Source organism: Dendropsophus ebraccatus, chromosome 11 (genome assembly GCF_027789765.1).
Source record: "Dendropsophus ebraccatus isolate aDenEbr1 chromosome 11, aDenEbr1.pat, whole genome shotgun sequence".
In the NCBI taxonomy this organism is placed as follows: domain Eukaryota; kingdom Metazoa; phylum Chordata; class Amphibia; order Anura; family Hylidae; genus Dendropsophus; species Dendropsophus ebraccatus.
The window spans coordinates 37,452,452-37,473,124 of NC_091464.1; the positions used below are offsets into that span (position 1 = coordinate 37,452,452).

A 20,673-nucleotide genomic window follows, 5' to 3' on the forward strand; every position below is an offset into this window, starting at 1 on the left:
CGTTCTATGCACCGGATCCGGACGGTGCTCAAGCACTGGAGGCGGGCCAGGCCGCCCCCAGTGGGAGGAAATTCCCTCCCCTGTATGACATGGCTCCATCCATTCGATCTGTGGGTTCAGCTTAAGGAGGATGTACCTGGTGATGTACCTCTTTAAATAGAGGTAAATTAAGCATTTCTGGCACTTTGTGGCCAGTTAATTTGAAAGATTTTTTTTTTTTTTTTTTTTTGCTGGAGTACCTCTTTTAAGTGACACTGTAACTCCCACTTACTCCATGTGTGGTTCTCTGCATCATCCACAAGCTTAGATGCTGCACATTTATATAGCTGTATAACACTTGTCTGTGTCTCCTTTCTGCTCTAAAATCACTTTCTTTTAGTGGACAGTGTCACCTAGGTGGGGCTTCATGGCAGTTGGGCACCTTACCCACCCGGGAGATGGAGCCCAACTGCCAAGCCTCGCCCAGATGACACTGTCCGTATGTGAGAGAGTGCCATGAAGCCCCACCTAGGTGACACTGTCCACCGGTAAAATAAAGTGATTTTGGAGCAGAAAGAAGACAAAGACAAGTGTTATACAGGTATCCAAGCTTGTGGATGGTGTAGAAAACCACACATATTGTAAGGAGGGGTGACAATTTCACATTAGGATGCCTTTACACGCAGCGTATCCGCAGCGGATTTCACGCTGTGGGCTTGCAGTTGGTTCAGGGAAGGACTATGGGGTCACATACCCGCAGCGGAATTTTCATTCCGTTGCGGATATGTAACCCGGCCCCTTTAACCCCTGCAGCCCCGGCCCGGAGCATACATCACCTGCTCCAGGCTCCTGCTTGCGTCAAGGCCTCCCAGCATCTCCCAGCAGTCAGCCAATCAGTGCGCTGCCCTGCCCCAGCGCACTGATTGGCTGATCGCAGGGAGATGCCTGGAGGCTCCGAAGCAAACGAACACAAAATAGCAATAAAGACAGACAAATTACAAATGTAATGTGCATAAGTGATCACCTCCTGACATCTGTCTTTACTTTAAGTTTTACCATGGTGATTTTATTGCTTTTACTGTTGGTATTGCACAGCTATCTCTCTTTCTCTCCATTTTAAGGAGAAGGACCATCACTGAGCTGTTTGCTGGCAGTAATCACACTTGGACTTCCCTTACCTTACTTCTCTGGCTAGTCACAGGACAGCACTAATTCTTCTTTGATATGCCATGACATAGTGCTGGAAAAGTGCAATGGACTAAACAGTGCAGTACTGTAGATGGCATATACAGGAGGAGAAAGGGTTAGTTATACATTGGAAGGTGCAAGGTGCGGTGTGAGTATAAAGCAGAATAGCAATGCAGGGGTTACATTACATAAGTAGCCCTGGTCTAAGCAGTACTGCCACAGATAGCAAGCTAAAGATCACAGGATAAAAGAAAGTACAGTACAAAAGCAGCCCTGTTCTAAGCTGGGAACTGCTGCTGCTGACAATCCACACGGACAGCTGTTATAATGAATGTGATTGATGAGAGACCACTCTGAGGTCAAGAAAAATACACTAGAAATTAGCAAGCATGGTGCAATTACTTGGCAGACTAAAACATAACTTCCTGTAAGAGAGTTTGGAGAAAGGAGAGCTCTGCAGTACAGACAGCTAACCTTTAAGGTAAAGGATCCAGAAAGGCACAGCACATAAGGATCTAAGAGGCAAACATCCCAGCAGTCACTTGTATATGCAGTTATGTGAATGTGGTCCTGTCAAGTTCTGCCCGGGGAAGTTTTACTAATCCTCTTATTCTACCTAAAGGCTCCAATAAACATTTTTTTTTTTTAAAACATACTTTATTAAGTTTTACAAGAAAGTAAGGCAAGTATCATACAGAATGAAGGAGCCACACGGCTAGAATGATGAACAAAGCAGTAAAAAACTTTTCGCAAGTACAAAAGCATAGCTAAACAATCCCTTTGAAAATACCCTGAGAGGTACAAATGATGATGTCAATCTGTAGTATAGATGTTTAACCAAGAAGACTGTTTATACCACTCTAATGACCTATGTGGCCTTAAAAAGAACAGCCGTATTAACTAATCGTATCTTGCCACAACATAAAACCGAGAACAATAGTAAACCAAAAAAAGAGAAACCAAAAACAAACACTTATTCCGTCTCAGCTCGAATAGATGGAGTTTATGGCAGAGTTAACCAAGTCCCCCCGTTGGCATATGCATGCAGTATCCTTGTAAAAACAGTTCTAGTATGGTATCATTGGTTTCTTTTATATCCCGCAACACAAAAGGCATATAGGTAAAAGTGAACTGGTGGTATCGGCCCCTGGGGGGGTCGCACAGTCTTCGGATTAGTCTTGACAGTCGTGTCATGTGGTGTCTGGGGCCTGTCGTGCCTCTAGAATCTTGAGGTTACCTAGTGACCCTTTAAGATCGGACTGGCAGTACCACGAAGTCATCCTGAAATGGTGCATCAAGCGATGCCTCCTTTCAGCTGATGGCCAGGCCTGTACATAACTCTTCCACTTGCTAAAGAATGATTTTGTGGCGTGCTGCTTGTTTCTCAGTGTTAAAGTGAGTTCATAATGGAATACAGAATCCATATAGTCTATGATTTCCCCAGTCGTGGCAGTGGTGGGCTGGAGCCAGTGCCGTAATATGCATTTAAGCCCTACTAGTAGAAATAGGTGTATCCCCTTGTGGGCCATTAGTGGGGAGGTGGGGTCAGAGGGGTCCTTAGGAACATAATGCAATATATAGGCAAGAGGATCAAGTGGGATCTGGGTGTTCCATACTTGCTTGATAAATGTTTGCACCTCCTTCCAGATCTCCTGAACTTGTGGGCATAGCCACATACTATGGAGTAGATCTGCTTTAGGTAGCTTGCATTTAGGACATTTGTCTAGGTGGATAACTTGAGTGTCTCTGAATGGGATATTGAATGCGTATGTCGCCCTGTGTACCATGCGTAGATGGGTCTCCCGTAATGTCTCACTAGGGGTCGCCTGTCTGACACAATAGATGCCTTTTTTTATTTTGTCGGGGAGGTCCTCAACCTGTAGATGTGGTGTCCATTTATTTAAAACTTTAAGTTCTACCGGTTTGAGGTGGAGTTCCTTTATATTTTTGTAAATGTCGGACAGTGAGTCATGTCTGCCTGCTGGTCCTATGAGAGAGTCAAAGGCATTTGGTCTTTTCCAATAAACATTACTTATAAGTTCATCTAACCCACTGTTTTCAGGTCAACCAGCTAAAGGCCCTATTACACAAAGTGAATATACTGATTATACTGACCATTACGGCCGATAATCGCTTAGTGTGATAGAAGACAACGATCAGCCACCATGCACGATGTCGGCTGATCGTTGTCTTTCAACATGTTGAAAAATGAACGATCGATCTAGATGGCAGTGATATGCTGCCGTCGCTCTGTGTAATAGGAGCAGCGGCGGCAGACTGGCGCTATCCTATATGGGTTGCCCGGACGATCTGGCGATGACCCACGCAGCTCCCCACGTCCCTCCCCCGACTCTTACCCGCTTGCTGCTGACATGTGTAATAGCGCTGGCAGTGAGCGGGAAACGAGGAGTAAGCAAGCGCTGACCTGACAGGCCGGCACTCGCTAGCTCCCTCTCATCGCCCTGTATAATAGGGGCTTAACTATTGAGGCTGGGTTCACACTACGTATATTTCAGTCATTATTGTGTAGGGGCTTAACTATTGAGGCTGGGTTCACACTACTTATATTTCAGTCAGTATTGTGGTCCTCATATTGCAACCAAAACCAGGAGTGGATTAAAAACACCGAAAGGCTCTGTTCACACAATGGTGAAATTGAGTGGATGGCCGCCATATTACAGTAAATAACTGCCATTATTTCAATACAACAGCCGTTATTTTAAGATAACAGGAAATATTTGCCATTAAATGGCGTCCATCCACTCAATTTCAACATTGTGTGAACAGATCCTTTCTGTGTTTTTAATCCACTCCTGGTTTTGGTTGCAATATGAGAACCACAATACTGACTGAAATATACGTAGTGTGAACCCAGCCCTAATGTGTATGGAGGCTTCCTGAGCCCTACAGATGATGTCAGAGGGGGGGAGGTTGAACATGTTTTTCAACTGGTTAAATTTTGGCCAGAGGATGTACCAAATTGAACACAGTGGGTCACACAGCACAGTGATTGGCTGAGCGATCTGTCAGCTAAGACAGGCCGCACCGAAGCTGCTGCTGCGCGCGGGACCGGGAGGAAGAAGGAGCGCAGGAGAAGACCTGCAACATGTTAAGGTAAAGCATGGTGCATGTGAAATCTTCGGTCGCCCGCCGCGTGTCGCTATTCCACGCAGCGATGCGTGGTCGGTGCCCGATGATTTTAGGTTTGAACCTAAATAAACGATCAGCCGATGACTCAATCACCGACTGATCATTGTCTCTATTCCATGGAGCGATAATCGGCCGAATCAGGCTGATTCGGTCGATTATCGCTCCGTGGAATAGGTCTCTTATTTTACACCAGGGATGGGGAACCTTCGGCCCTCCAGCTGTTGCAAAACTACACTTCCTATTGTGCCTGGACAGCCAAAGCTAAAGCTTTAGCTTTCCAGGCACAATGGGAATTGTAGTTGTTGAGCCGAAGTTGGAGGGCCGAAGGTTTCCCATCCCCGTTCTACACCAATATTTTGCAGCACTATTTTCCCCACTCAAACAGCAAGACTTGAAAAAAGACCAAAAAATCATAATAGAAACCAGGCAAAAGGGCCTAAAAACCTGGGAGATGCTTTAGAAGGAAGTTGATAGGATTTAATAGAAATAAATAATTGTTATGTTACCATGAAACATGATATACGACTTTCTAGCAGCAGATATACAATACGCAATAGAAGCCGCTTATCTTATGCATGCAGCTACCATTGTTTTACGCAACACGAAAGATCTATAAACATATGATGTTGTAGATAATGTCTTGGGATTATAAGACAAGATTTAGCACAGTGATCATACTTATTTACTATGATATTTTTTTTACTATCTGCCCTTTTCTATCAGATTGTTCTGTTCTGCCTTCAAGAAGACAAATTCATTTAGCGTCCATATGTTTTGGCAGTAATGTTATAGACGACATGCTTACGTCTGTATTTGCCATGAGTCATTTGCTTTATGGCTTTCTGTCAGTGGTATTCTAAAATGTTGTACAGTAATTAATGTGGCTGGAGGAGCGGCTCTTGAAGCGTGTGTCCATATTATAGCCCTCCAATGTGTTTCTGCGTGGAGGGAGAAGTATTACAGGGGTTGTCCAGCAAAAAGCTTTTTCTTTCAGATTAACTGGTTTTAGAAAGTTATATAGATTTGTAATTAACTTCTATTTAAAAATCTCTAGGCTTCCAGTATGTATCAGCTGCTGTATGTCCTGCAGGAAACGTTTTCTTTTCAGTCTGACACAGTGCTCTCTGCTGACATCTCTGTCCGAGACAGGAACTGTCCAGAGCAGGAGAGGTTTTCTATGAGGATTTGCTGCTGCTCTGGATAGTTCCTGTCTCGGACAGAGGTGGCAGCAGAGAGCAATGTGTCAGACTGAAAAGACGACATTTCCTGCAATACATACATCACCAGATAAGTGTGGGAAAAGTTGAGAATTTTAAATAGAAGTAAATTACAAATCTATATAACTTTCAGACACCAGTTGATTTTCAAGAAAAAGATTTTTGCTGGACAACCCCCTTTAAAGCTAATTCTAAGCGTAGAGTCTCTGCACCAAGTGACTTGTACTATCAACTACCATACTTTTCTTTCCCTGTACGGACTTGGGTATATGTACAGGGAAGCGACGAGTAGTTAGGTACACATTACGTTCATGTTTTTTCCGGATTCCACTACTGTGCAGTGAATGGATGTCTGTTCTGTGTATGTGACACTCGAAACTTGCACTACCCTTACATCGTTTTTTTTTTTGTTTGTTTGTTTGTTTTTTTCGTTTTTTTTAGAGCAAGAAATGATATTAGAGTTATTTATACTCTTTGTGCACGTTAAGATTTTGTTTTTAAAACCTAATGTGTCCTTTCCTCGCTATTCCCACGCCTTTTCTCCCTCTTGCCTTGCTTAAGGGGTTGCTAGACAACCTGAACACTGCCTACAGCATACTCTTAGAGGGAGCTGCAAGATCCGACATAAACATACACTGCGTGGCCAAAAGTGTATGGACACCTCTTATAATTAGAGGATTCACTCATTACTGACAGGTGCAGGCCATCCATCAATCTCTGCAGATAGTCATTAGTAGTAAAATGCAGCCTATAGGGGGAGATTTATCAAACATGGTGTAAAGTGAAACTGGCTCAGTTGCCCCTAGCAACCAATCAGATTCCACCTTTCACTCCTCAGACTCTTTGAAAACTGAAAGGTGGAATCTGATTGGTTGCTAGGGGCAACTGAGCCAGTTTCACTTTACACCATGTTTGATAAATCTCACCCTATGTGTGTGTGTGTATATATATATATATATATATATATATATGCAGATGTGTACCATATTCTAACACCTATAGTTCCAGCTGTTATCACCATAAAGCAGGGATATAGTATTAGTTTATATATTATATATTGACAACTATTTGGACCTATACTCCCAGTCAACAAGCAATGCACGGTTATCTTACAAACTTCTATTAAAGTTACCCCCATTACAAACATTGACTGAATAGATGCAGTGTTTCAGCAGAAGTATTTTGTAGAAGCCAGTATGTTCACACTAGGTAGTTATGGGCCTGATCCTGCAGATGTTTATAAGGGCATGCACTGAAGTATACAGCATAGTTCATACATGCTAGGACTGGCAACTGGTGATAGGATTTACTATCTGGTTGCTCTGGCTAAACCTGATACTTTTGCTGGGGTGTATGTTTTTAAAGGGGTTATCCAGCGCTACAAAAACATGGCCACTTTCTTTGAGAGACAACACGACTTTTGTCTCCACTTAAGGTGCGGTTTGCAATTAAGCTCCATTTACTTCAATGGAACTGAGCAGCAAAACCCCGCCCAAGCTGGAGACAAGAGTGGTGCTGTCTCTGGAAGAAAGTGGCCATGTTTTTGTAGTGCTGGATAACCCCTTTAATAGGGAGAGAGTAGAGGATGTATTCAGTCAATGGTAATGACTTCAATTAAAGTTTGTAACATAACCGTGCATTGCTTGTTGACTGGGAGTATAGGTCTAGTTGTCAATAAATAGTTGTCAACATATATATCCCAGCCGTATAATGATAACAGCTGGATCCAGGATAACAGTGACAGTGAAGCATGTAATTTTTTCCCTCTTTTGTTGTACAGATTAGCAGAGGTACTGGGTGTCTCCACACTACTGGTCTTTTCTTCTGTCTTATTTTCTGAGAAAAACATTATGCCCCTACACTGTAGCCCCACTCTATACTGTAGTTAGCTGGCATACTGTTGATAGGCTCCAATACTGTAAGTTCTCCTGTAGATAGCCCTTAATACTGTATACCTCCCTCCCCCCACTGTAGTTGTTTCCCTGTACTGTATACATCCCCTCTCTGCAGGTAGCCCCCATACTGTATACCTGCCTCCCCCTCTGTAGTTGTTCTGCATACTGTATACATCCCCCTCTGAAGTATGGCCCCCATACTGTGTACCCCCCCCCTCTGTATTTGTTCTGCATACTGTATACATCCCCCTCTGAAGTATGGCCCCCATACTGTATACCTCCCCCCCCCCCCTCTGTAGTTGTTCTGCATACTGTATCCATCCCCCTCTGAAGTATGGCCCCCATACTGTATACCCAGGGGCGTAGCTAATGACTCCTGGGCCCTGGTGCGAGTGGTCAACTTGGGCCCCCCCCCTTCCTCGACCAAGTGATGCTATTGGTATATGTGTATATTATATACACCAAGACAGATATTACGAATAACGATCTTAAGATAGGAAGAGAAAATATTATCACCACACATATTACCGCCATATTGTTACTGACCAAATCCTGTATACTAAGACCAATAAAACATAGTACCAGATAGCAAGTAACAAATAATTCCACCACATACTGACTAACACCACCACTGCTACTGACTAACACCACCACTGCTACTGACTAACACCACCACATACTGACTAACACCACCACATACTGACTCACACCTCCGCTGCTACTGACTAACACCACCACATACTGACTAACACCAACACTGCTACTAACACCACCACCTACTAACACCACCGCTGCTACTGAATAACATCCACTGTACACATATCACCGCATCCAGTCATATAGAGGTGGACGCAGCTCCACACAGGCTCTAGACACCATATACATTACAGTGCAGTTACATCAGGTGACTCACAGGGGACGTCTTCTCTGATCGGAGTTCTTCCCTCTTCATCTTCTTCTCCATCTGCTCTCGGCCATTATAAGAACTTCTCCGAGCCACGAATCCACAGAATCTGCCAGACAGACATATTAGACTCCTCACTCTGACACCATCGTAATCTCTCTACAAACTGCACATTTGTATTGGCCTCATTTAGTGGATAACCCTGACACTATGTGACCTCCTTATAGTGTATGCCCTATATGTAGCCTCCTTAAAGATGGTCCCCACTCTGTGTATCCCCCCTTATAGTATATGCCTCCTACTATGTAGCCTCCTTATAGATGCCCCCTCTGTGTATCCCCCCTTATAGTATATGCCTCCTACTATGTAGCCTCCTTATAGATGCCCCCTCTGTATATCCCCTCTTATAGAAAGCCCCCTCTCCCCCTATGTTGCCCCCCTTATAGATGGCCCCCCTTATAGATGGCCCCTTCCCCCCCTTATATATTGCCCCCTTATAGATAGCCCCTTCCCCCCCTTATAGATGGCCCCCTCTGCTATAGATGGCCCCTTCCCCCCCCCCCCCTTATAGATGGCCCACTCTCCCCTCTCCTTATATAGATGGTCCCCTCTCCCCCCCCTTATAGATGGTCCTCTCTCCCCCCCCTTATAGATGGTCCTCTCTCCCCCCCCTTATAGATGGTACCCCTCCCTTATAGATGGCCCCCCCCTCTTCCCCCCCTTATAGATGATCCCCCTCTTTCCCCCCTTATATATGATCCCCCTCTTATAGATGGTTCCCTCTCCCCCCCCTTATAGATGGTCCCACTCTTCCCCCCCCTTATAGATGGTCTCCTCCCCCCCCCCTCCCATATAGAAGGTCCCCCTCTCTCCCCCCTCATTTATAAATGGCCCCTTCCCTCCTATAGATAGCCCCCTCTTTCCTTTATTAAAACAAATTAAAATAAATAAAAAAAAACACACACAACTCACCTAACAACGCGCTCCCCCGGCGATCCTCTTCTTCTTCAGCCTCCGTCTGCCCCGGATCATGCGCTGCGCCGGGGGTGTCGCGTCCTATCCCCGGCAGCGCGCGCATCATAGAGTTCCCTGTGCTGGGACCTCCAGCACAGGGAGCGTCTCTAATGTGCGCTCCCTGTGCCGGAGCAGTGAACTCTATGATGCGCGCGCTGCCGGGGATAGGACGCAACACCCCCGGCAGCAGCGCATGATCCGGGGCAGACGGAGGCGGCCTCTTGTGACCGCAAGCAACACAATGCTTGCGGTCACAAGAGTGATTGATGAGGGGGGGCCTCAGGGGCCCAGCGGGCCCCCCCTTTTGGCGGGCCGGGTCGCAGCGGCCCTGGTAGTTACGCCACTGCCCCCGGCAGCAGCGCCTGATCCGGGGCAGACGGAGGCGGCCTCTTGTGACCGCAAGCAACACAATGCTTGCGGTCACAAGAGTGATTGATGAGGGGGGGCCTCAGGGGCCCAGCGGGCCCCCCCTTGTGGCGGGCCCGGGTCGCAGCGGCGACTGCTGCGACCCTGGTAGTTAAGCCACTGTGTATACCCCCTAGTATACACACTAGTAAAGGCCGCTTGATCTAAACTTTTGATCATGTAGTGAGTGTACTGTATGTTAAGAAAAGTGCTTTAGTATCATATAAATACTGAGGGATTCTATTTTGTGGCGTGATTGTAAAATACAGTTTCACAGCACTAGTTCTGATTCTAGTATCTTGATATAAAGTGATTGTAGTGTGTGTGTGTGTATATATAATATATATATATATATATATATATGTATATATAAAATATATATTTTTTAATTTTTACATTTCTATTTAAATGGCTTTAAGTAGTGTTCTTTAAAGGAACAAGTGAACTGTTAATATTTATGATGCCTATCTGTAGAGTAAGGCCTATGTGACAGCGTTAGTTATTCAGCCTGTTACTTCCAGCATGTTATTGACGTGTTAGCAGCGTGCTGGCGCTGATCTTACATGAAAATCCCATTCATAACACATATCTGTCCACCTACTGTATGTCATTTCCTGCTCTTACAATGTAGCTCATAAATAGAAGGATTTCCTGCCACCAGTTACTTGTATTAAAACAAGGAGGGTAACATCCTTGCTATGTCTTTCTTTGTTTAAAACAATGCTTGCATCTTCTTTCAAATATTTTCAAGGGGGGAATTATACATTAATTATAATAATTCACATCAAGCCACACAAGTTTATTTTATATTTGACTAATCATATACAGTTACTTTTATGCTTAAAGTGTCCCTATTACAAAAAGAAAAAAACTTTTGAAAAGTTGCAGACTTACAGTGGAGCTTGTCCTGTGCAGTGACGGAGATCACAGCAAGCTTGGAAGGGAAGCACATGACTGACCTGTGCCCCATCAATGTTCCAACTGCTCACCCTCCTGCATGCTCTGTAGTTCTTCATGTAGCGCCCTGGGCCCCCCAATGTTTGCATTCATGTATCAAACTCAGGAGATGGATCACAGATCACAGTGATCTTGAAACCATTGAAGGCAGATGGGATTCTCTGTTAAAGCAGCAAGCAGCAGAAATAGCATGAGGACCAGACACCATGTCTATGCAATAATTCATAGTGGGTTGAAAGGATGGTGTGAGTTTAAAAAAAATGGTCTGTTTAATTTCCAGAAACATCCCTATTCATGTCTGAGCCGTGTCTGGTATGGCAGCTGATGGACTGTTTAGTACAGCAAGGATAAAGGTGGTCATACTTTTTCAATACCTGTTGGCTGAACATTCATTCAACTGGCTAAAATGTCTTCTGATCTCTGTATACACATAAATGCCCATCTGGACCAAATGTTTGTGTGTTCTGAGCGGGGAACAGGTGGGTTAAGCTAGTGCCAAACCGCTATAGCATAGGCTTATATCTCTGACATCAAAACGGTCACATAACTGAAATCCAATATGCCTGACGCTTCTCTTTCCCGACATCATTGGTCTGGGAGAGTTGTGAGGCCCCCATACACATGAGCCAGTTGGCCAGTGACACTTAAAGGTGGCCATAACCCTAAAAGCCCAATTACACCAAGCGATTATCGGCCATATTTGATAGTTTCTTGGTGTAAAACCTACTGTTAAAAAGCAACGATCAGTCGGCATGCATAATCTTGGTTGACCATTGCCTTTCAACGTGTTGAGATTTTTTTTAAACGAGTACGACAGTCTGTTGGTAGCACACCTCTACTATCTCCTATGGACTCCCCAGATGATCTTAAGATCGTCCAGGGAGTCCCTCCCGCAGCTTCCCATGGCCCCCCTGCTCTTATCTTCGGAGAACATCTGATCTGACAGGTCAGTGCTCGCTTGCTCCTCATGATTGACCCATGTAATATGTCCTTTAGACTAAAGTTGATGAAAACTGAAGTGATCATTTCAGCTGATCAATGACATACAGTTATGGAAAGAAGTGGTATGGTATGGTCTGAAAAGAAGTCGCCGCAATTTGACATTTTTGGGGCAACAAGCAGACAAAAAATTGTTTGTAGACAAAAGATCTTTAATTTTTGGACGATCTTTCATGAATTAATATTCTCAGATCATTCCCAGAATATTTACAGTTCGTTTGCCTGGCGTCATTGATCATGTATGGATTTTTTGAACAATTTATGGCCAATATGGAGTAAACCATGTATAGCTGCATCTTCATCAGATGATTGTTTCTACAATGGTTGTTAACCATTAACCTACTTTTATCTAATGCCTATGCCCACTTAAAGTCAGTGGATTCAGGTAACTTTGGACTAAAAGGTTGATGCTTGGATAAGAATGGTATTGTAGAGCTTTTATCAAAGAAATTTGAAGGAATTTCCTATAATGAACCTGACACCAAATAAAATCTTGGGTATTTGTAAGATATTCTAATAAAAAATACCCTGCTTAGTAAGTATTTTTATGGCGATATATAGGCACTTCCAGCACCTGCAATTGACCACTAAGTGTTTGTTAATTGCTGCTCTAGCCTATAGTACTCATAGGACGAAGGTCTATTCTAGAGATGAGTGAACCTGGAGCATGGCCGAGTCGATCCGAACCTGAACTTTCGGCATTTGATTAGCAGTGGCTGCTGAAGTTGGATAAAGCCCTAAGGCTATGTGGAAATCATGGATATAGTCATTGGCTGTATCCATGTTTTCCAGACAACCTTAGAGCTTTATCCAACATCAACAGCCCCAGCTAATCAAATACTGAACGTTCGGGTTCGGATCGACCCGAACCCGGTTCGCTCATCTGTAGTCTATTCTATGCATCATTTATATGCAGGAGAATTCAGGATGTCCTGCAATATATTACAGTTTATTACTGCCGTTATTTTATTATATAAGCTCTGAGGCTGAATATGAAAAAATACCAAGGGATACTTTTCGGATGGCATTTAAGGAGAAAATTGGTTTCTTCTCAGATAATTAAGTGCTGAATATGATGTTAAAGTGTTATGCCCATGGAATGACTTGTATCAGATAGAATTCAAGCAATGTATCACGTCTTAATGACTTTGGAGATTATTGTATATTTCACGTGTTAGTGAGGGAAAAGCGTTACGAGGTTCATTGATTTCAAAATGACAGGCTGACCACCTTTATTGACCTCGGCAGAAATATTTCTGGCAATCTACCGGGAAGATTGTGACTTTTTTTTCTAAGTCAGACATTGTAGTCCATTTTTATAACTCATAAAGTCCAATGCATTGGTGTATAAACTATCTTTTACTATAGAGAAGAGTTGCTTCTTGCTGACCCATGAGCAAAGGTCTGGGCATAGGGATTCTTTGCAGAACTCCAGTACTGGTGGCCACATTCTGATACTCCGGTTCCCCACCTCGGAGCCTGACTGGCTGAGCGGGCCTGGAACGTCACGTCCTAGGTCCCGGGGACCAGAGCATTGGTATGCAGCCACCAGCAGCAGTTCTGAAAAAATTCCCTTTCCCAGAATTTTCCTATAAAGGGAACCAATCGGCGCGATTGTGATCATATGGTTCCCACAATCATAGTATAGAGATTGTGGCACGTACCAAATGCAGCATTAGCTTTAGTAAGGGGAAAAAGTGCTTTTATTCTGCCGCCTGAGGCAGGGAGAGGGGTGCCAACTAGTCATCTGGGTGGGGAGCCGCCCGTGTAAAGTCACCACACTCTGCCTGTCTTCGGCACACAGTGCGGGGATGATTGAAAGACAGAGATGAAAGAGGGACACCCTTTTTACATACTGTGAACCTAGTCTAAATCAAATAATGCAAGTAAAAATGACAGAATTTTACTGCATTTGGTGCAATTCGGGCTAGAAGGGCTACTGAATACTTGAGGTTTACTTAAAAGTGGAAGATCTTAAGGTAGCTAGTTGTCAGCTGAACACTTGTTTAGGGGACAGGTGGCCCTCCCCATGCACATTTATTCTCATTGAAGAGAGGTGAATAAGCCGCTACCAGACAGCCCTGGCACCAATTTTACCCTGTGAGAACAAGGGACTAAGCTTGTTCGAATTAGCATACGCGATCCTTCTTTCCCCTTACAGCCAATGTTGGCAAAGAGTCAGAACATCCCAGTAAACATAGAATAGTCAGGCAGTTCTGCCAAAGTTGGTTGGTTCACCCAACATTAATGGAGCAGGGCCTTGTTGCATTAGACTATCTTTCAATCAAAATGGGGTCTCTTTAGGTCTTTGCTTAGCAGGGAGAAGCAGAATTAATGTTATCTAAAACACAAATAGAAGGCCGTTTTTGTAAAAATTAAACCAGATGACGATTTGTATGCTAGAATTGTTATATAAATTATGAGTAGGCAGTTAGTGATTATGTAATGCGAAGACCCTGTTTGTACTTTGTTAAAAGGATTAAAAATACTGTAAACAACAATGTTCACAAACCCAATAGAGAAGTAATGTAGTGCTGGCCATGGGGATAGCATTTTCCTTCATCCAGAGGTTGGATCCCCACCAACTTGCTAGTTATTCGTAGAACTTTCTGGAATGAAAGTTCCTCTTCAGTTTTGATAAGATGGTTCTGGTTTTGTTGGTTCAGTAATGTTTACATTGTTCCACAAGTTAAAGGGATTGTCCAGGATTAAAATAAAGTTTTTTGTTTTTTTTTCAGAAATAGCTCCAGTCTAATTCATGTCCATGCGGTTTGTCTTGTATTGCAACTCTGCCTCATTTGGTTTATTAAATCCAAGTGACCATATCAGACAAAGCCCTTGAACAAGAAGGGGTGCTATTTCTGGAAAAAAAAAGTACCTCCTTGTTTTTATGCACTATCCCTTTATCTGGAGTATATAGCTCTACTAGGTAAGGGCTACCTAGACGTGTTAGACATATGCCATTTATGTTACACTTTGTTGGAATTTACCTTTACCATTATGTTGATTTACACTGACCAAATGGCCAAGTGACTATTGTTATTTTACTTGTATATTCATTGGCGTGTGGCTGGGCAATACTCCAAATTGTAATATTGTACCAGTTAGATTGCCTTTAGATTTATTGCCGTCAGAGCTGAAGAAAAGAACAATTGTGCGCTCATTCTTTAATGTAAGTTTATGGCTATGCTCTTAAAATATTTCGATTTCGTAACCAGAATTTATATACACTGATCATCCATTAGATTAAACCCATCCACCTAATAATGTGTTAGTACCTCCTGTGCTGGCAAACCAGCTGTGATCTGTCATGGCATGGACTCGACCAGACATCTAAAGGTGTCTTGTAGAGTTTAGCGTCCAGACAAGGGTTATGCAGCTTTTGAAATTAATAGCCTATCCTTAGGATGGACCATGAATATGAGATAAGTCGGGGCCCAAATCCAGTCATCCCACTTATTAGTATTTTGAAGAACCTGCAGGGACCAAGCTTCAGGCAGGTACATACTTGCAAATGTTGTGTTATTTGTATTAATAATGACCTATTTAGACTTCACCATCTTTCCCATTCAATCATGGCCCAATTCTGAGGTTCACATGTCCATGGCACTTTCGTTGCTGACCACCATTCTAGTAATTCTCTCTATCCGGTTATCAAGCCATTACAGTTTTGGCCCTTGCAAAGTCACTCAGGTCACAATTCAGTTCTAGGCAGCATGAACTTTTCCAGCAATTTGTTCTTCATTAGCTCTTCTATGGGATACAAGCAGATTGGTTCTCTTATCATTGAGCTTTGAGCATCTGTGACCCTTTTACCTGTTCCTGGTTAAAATTTCTTGCATTAGTTTTGCTATGCTAAGATATGCTCATATGCTTGCCCATGTTTTCTGCTTCTAACACATCATATTTAACCCCAAAGCCATTCAAAATTGTACATACAGGTAGGACATTGTTTGAAAATGTATTATACTTATCTATGTAAGTTCAACTTAATATAGGATCAGGCCTGTTTGAATAGTAGACCAAGCGGGACAAAAATATTACAATGTGTGCCTGTATCAGTGGTGTCATACTCGTTCCATTACTATAAAGTGTAAAATGTCGTCTTTCTGGCTCAGAGATTTCAAAGTTTTATCCATCCATGATTTAACTATCACCTTTAACAGCAGACTACAATCTCTGAGCCAACACGTTTAATAGGCACAACATGACATATGGCATATAGTGTGGGACAGATCAGCAAATATCTAATATGACTTACCAGTGGAGTACCACATGGGTCTGTTCTAGGTGCAATTGGAGGGGTTTAAAGCAAATGTATCAGGGACATTTTTTTTTCACCTTGGCTGCTCAGTTAAGGATCCTGGCGGCACAGTCTTTTTTCGAAATGGCACCCGGTTTCCACGTTCCATGCCTGTGCACCGGCTTGGCCTGGAGCATTGGGGGCAAGAGTGACAAAACCCCCCTCCCCTCTGTGACACAGCTCCATTAGAATCAATGGGGGAGGGTACATGGTCACTTTGGGGGACAGGGGGCCTGCCCCCAGTGCTCCAAGGCAGGACGGTGTTCGGGAATGGACCAGCGCTAAGTGTGGGAACCAGTCGGTGTTTTTTTAAAAATAAAAAAAAACGCCACTGGGATCCCCAAAATGTAAAATAATGCACTTGGGGAGAGAGAATCCTCTATCTGAGTATTATATTGGCAGTTCTGTATTTGCAAAGACTTCAGAAGAGAAAGATTCAGGGAAAGTGATTTCTGACAGCCTTAAAATAAGTCACCAATAAAATGAAATAGAAGGCTGTACGGAAAGCTAATCATATGCTGGGCTGTATAGCTAGAGGTATAACCAGTAGGAAGAGAGAGATTGTGATCCCGCTGTATAGAGCTCTAGTGAGGCCACATCTGGAATACTGTGTCCAGTTCTGGAGACCTCACCTACAAAAGATATTGATAAAATGTAACAAGTCCAAAGACGGGCCACAAAAATGGTGGAGGGTGTGAGGTATAAAACATATCAGGAAAGTCTTAAGGGATTAAGGCTATGTTTACACGGTGTATCAGACCAGCCGTTCTGTGACCCCAGCCGGGTCACGGAACGGCCGGTCTGTGCCCGGATTATCGGATGAGCCGTCCAGCCGCGGACCTATCAGTTTTGTTCCGGCGCCGCATGGGATCCCGGCCGGAGCGTATACGATGTGTGTACGCTCCGGCCGGGATTCCATTCAACATAAAGCTATGTCACACACCACAAAACTACGGCCGTAGTTCTGCGGAGAGAACTACGGCCGTAGTTTTACGTAGTGTGAACATAGCCTAAATCTGCATAGTCTTGATGAAAGAAGGTAAATTGGACATGATCAAAACTGTTAAATATGTTAAAGAGCTAAATAAGGTTGAAGAAGGAAGTGTTTTTAATAGAGAAAACTCAACTCAGGAACAAGAGGACACAATGAGAGGATAGTTGGTGGAAAGATCAAAAATAACATGAGAAAATATTACTTTACTGAAAGAGTAGTAGATGCTTGGAACAAACTTCCAGACGTGGTTGGTAAATCTACAATAACTGAATGTAAACCTGCCTGGGATATACATATATCTATCCTAAGATAATAAGAAGGGAAAAACTAAAAGGGCAAACTAGATGGACCAGGTGGTCTTTTTCTGGTGGCAGTTTTTAAAAATTTTTTTGTTAATGCTAAATACTGTATATTCTTTATATCATTTTAAATAAATGTGTTACCTTTGCAAATCGTATAATACAAAACTTGGTCATTTTAAAGCCAAAACAGGTTTGTTTGAGAAGTCTAAAACAGTTCCTTCTTTTCACATACATTTTCCTGATGTCTCCAGACTGGAACAGGAGGATTTGCCTCACCTCCTGTTGGTCATCACAGATGTTTTAGTATTTAAAGGGGGGAAATGCACAAGGTAAAAGACAGACACCAGAGTAATAACATTAAGGTTTCCATGTGCCTTAGCACAGATACAGTGATCTCTAGGTCAATGCTCCAAGGTTCACTGTTTGTATGTTTTACAATAGAACAAATCTACAAACAGTCCACCTTTTAGCCCAGAGACCTATGTTTTAAAGTGAAGCTCTGTTTTGAAGCCAGTCATTGACCTTAGGGAAATAATTGCCATTATTTAGGAGAAATCGACAATTAATTGGAATAACATGAAACTTTCCTTGGATCTTTCACTTTGTACTTTAATGTAGTTGGTATAACTAATAAAACTTCCCACAGAGATTAATTCACTAATTGTTCATAGGATAATTATATCAAATATGCTCACAAAAAACTATGTAAACTAAATTCACCTCTACAGTCCGGATTGGGGTTCCAGGAACAGAAACTTTCATGTCACCTGTGTTACCTCACTGTCCCTACCTCTTAATAGGCCCACTTCATATGGGCTTAAGGCCCTATTACACAAAGCAATTATCGGCTGTATTTGGCTGATTATCGTCCATTACAGCCAATAATCGCTTTGTGTAATAAAAGGCAGTACATAACCTTTGTTGCTTTCCTGCTTCTGTCTTAAGATGTAAAAATGACAATAAATGGGCTGTAGGTATAAGGTGTAAACATGTTTTGCGCTCAGCACACAATTTAACAATAAAGGCGTCAATATGAGAATATTGTGGCTGTTCAGACTTCACCAGCTGGAGTGATTATATGGTTGTCATGACTAATGGAAACTTGTTCAAAGGATTTAGAAGTTCTCTTAGTCACTAGACTTTATAGTCACAATTGTAGCATTTAAAAACAACTGGAAGAGAATTTCCCTTGTGTACAATTGTACTGATTTTTGCGCTTATCTGAAAGCTTTCCAGTTGTGCCACAACATATTTCCACCTGACCCCTATTGACTTAAAGAGGACCTGTCACCACTCCTGGCCTGTTAGTTTCAGCAAATTCGTACAATGGCCATGAAATCACAATTCTGGATAATCTATTTTTATAGCTCTGTGTTGTTCCTCTGTTACTAGAAATGTTTGACTGAATATCCAACTGGGTGTTACTAATCGGGGGCGTTTATCTAATCAGAGCTGAGTTGACCGTGTTAGACTGTGTAGGCACACGCCTCTTGGTAACACCCAGTTGGCTATTCAGTCATAAGTTTCTAAAAAGAATGACAGAGGAAAGGCACATCACACAGCTAGAAGAAAAGAGGTTTTAGACTTGTCATTTCATGGGGAATACAAGATTTTACCAAAACCAGGAGCAGTGCCAAGTTCCCTTTAAACATATGTGTTTTTTTTATACAACTTAATGCCATGTTCACACACTGTATTTTTGCAGTAAACAACGGCCGTTATTGCAAGTTGCAACAACGGCTGCTGTTTATTAACAATGCACTATTATATAACAGTGTGTGGTACAACGGCCATAGTGTATACACTTTGGCAGGTGTTCTCTGCGGCCACACAAAATAATTGATCGGTCTATTTTGTGCGGCCGCTTTTCAGTGAATAGCGGCCTTACAAGATAGCCTGTACTTTCAGTGTGAAGTATGGCTCTCGGCTGTACTTTACATTGGCAAATAAGAGCACGGGTACACCCGAATGTGCCCGTATTACAATTCAAAGACAGTGATGTTCATCCGGCCAAAACTAAAGTATCGGCTAGGTTAACATCTTAGACATCAGCCGTTCTTTGCCCCAGCCAGGTCAAACAATGGCCAGTGTTCTTGCCATGTGTGAACATGGCCTGAAAGAGACATGCTAAAAGACCATAGATATAACATATGACCTTGTTCTGTCTCACTTTATCTCTGTATTTCTATACATACTTATCTGCTATGCTTAGAAACACCAGTTGGTAAATTGTGACAACAGATGTAACGTGTGATGGGAACTCAAACAAGGCATATCACATTTTACTGGTCACCAGTGTGAACATAGATTGGATGGCCTGGGTTATTGTTCTGTCTATCTTCCAGTTTGTAGGGCCCTATGTTGCCATTCTCTCCTGTAGGCCAAAGAGCTATAGATCACTGGGATCATAACTGTATGATAACCGTAAAGACCTATGTTTTGCAGCTTGGGCCCTGAGTTTTTTAGGACCTTACTATACCCTTGTAGCATTAGAGACCTCTACAGCTCTCTGCACGCTCGCTTCAGAATAAACTGAATGTGACTGCGTTGTTGGTATAATATTTCAGCATTTGAGGCCTAAATTGTCATTTTGCCTTAGGCCACACTATGTCTAAAACTGGCCCTAAGTATAGTTTAATGGAAGCTATAACTGTCTGTGATTCGGGTTAAGGACTTTGTTAGTCTATGCATTGATTTGGCATAGTTTACTTTGACCAGCGCGTAACCTTGAATGCTGGAAGGACAGGCAGTTTATCCTGATCCAGCAAAATAGAAGTGAATGGTATGCTATTTGTTTAAGATTATTGAGCAATTTAGCCCTCCCCTGTAGGCACAGACCTAGCCACACAGTCATTTTTTATTAAAATAGGTTGGTATATGCAAAGCTAGAAGCTTCCATGGTATGTTTAAGTTTGGAATGAGATGCACTAAAGTGTTGCTGTTTATTTTGAATTATTTAGGAATATTTGGCCTCAAATATAAGACCAGTTATGTCCATGTAGTCTGCTTAGCAAGCAGACTAAAACAAGCGACAGGTGAAGTGAAGAACATTGATCAAAATTTGTTTTTGCATATTTGGGGCCGGGATCGAGCGGCCGGGTCTGCAGGGGAGCGATCGGGCGGCCGGGGCTGCGGGGGCGGGAGGAGGTAGGGCGGCCGGGGCTGCGGGGGGGGGGGGGGGTTGTCAACGGGGGGGAGGGGCGATCAGGCGGCCGGGCGGCCGGAGCGAGCATATACCTTACCTGATCCCGGCTCCGGCTTGCTGAAGACACCGGGAACCGCCGAAGCAAGCCGGAGCCGGGATCAGGTAGAGTATATGCTCCGGCGGCCGGGGGGTTAAGGGGGCGGGCTAGGGACATCCCTGAT

The 20,673-nt window shown here is 43.2% G+C and overlaps 1 protein-coding gene across 7 annotated transcripts in view; it reads left to right on the plus strand.

The window, feature by feature from the left end:
• The window catches only part of CDKL5 (cyclin dependent kinase like 5), a 246,417-nt gene that overhangs the window by 24,165 nt on the left and 201,579 nt on the right, over positions 1-20,673 (plus strand). The window contains exon 1 of one of the 7 annotated variants that reach the window (XM_069945341.1): positions 467-580. The exons of the other annotated variants lie outside the window; for them this stretch is intronic. The gene's annotated coding sequence lies outside the window, so the exon portion shown is untranslated. Of the gene's footprint in view, positions 1-466; positions 581-20,673 lie in introns of those variants that run through there. 7 annotated transcript variants of the gene reach the window in all.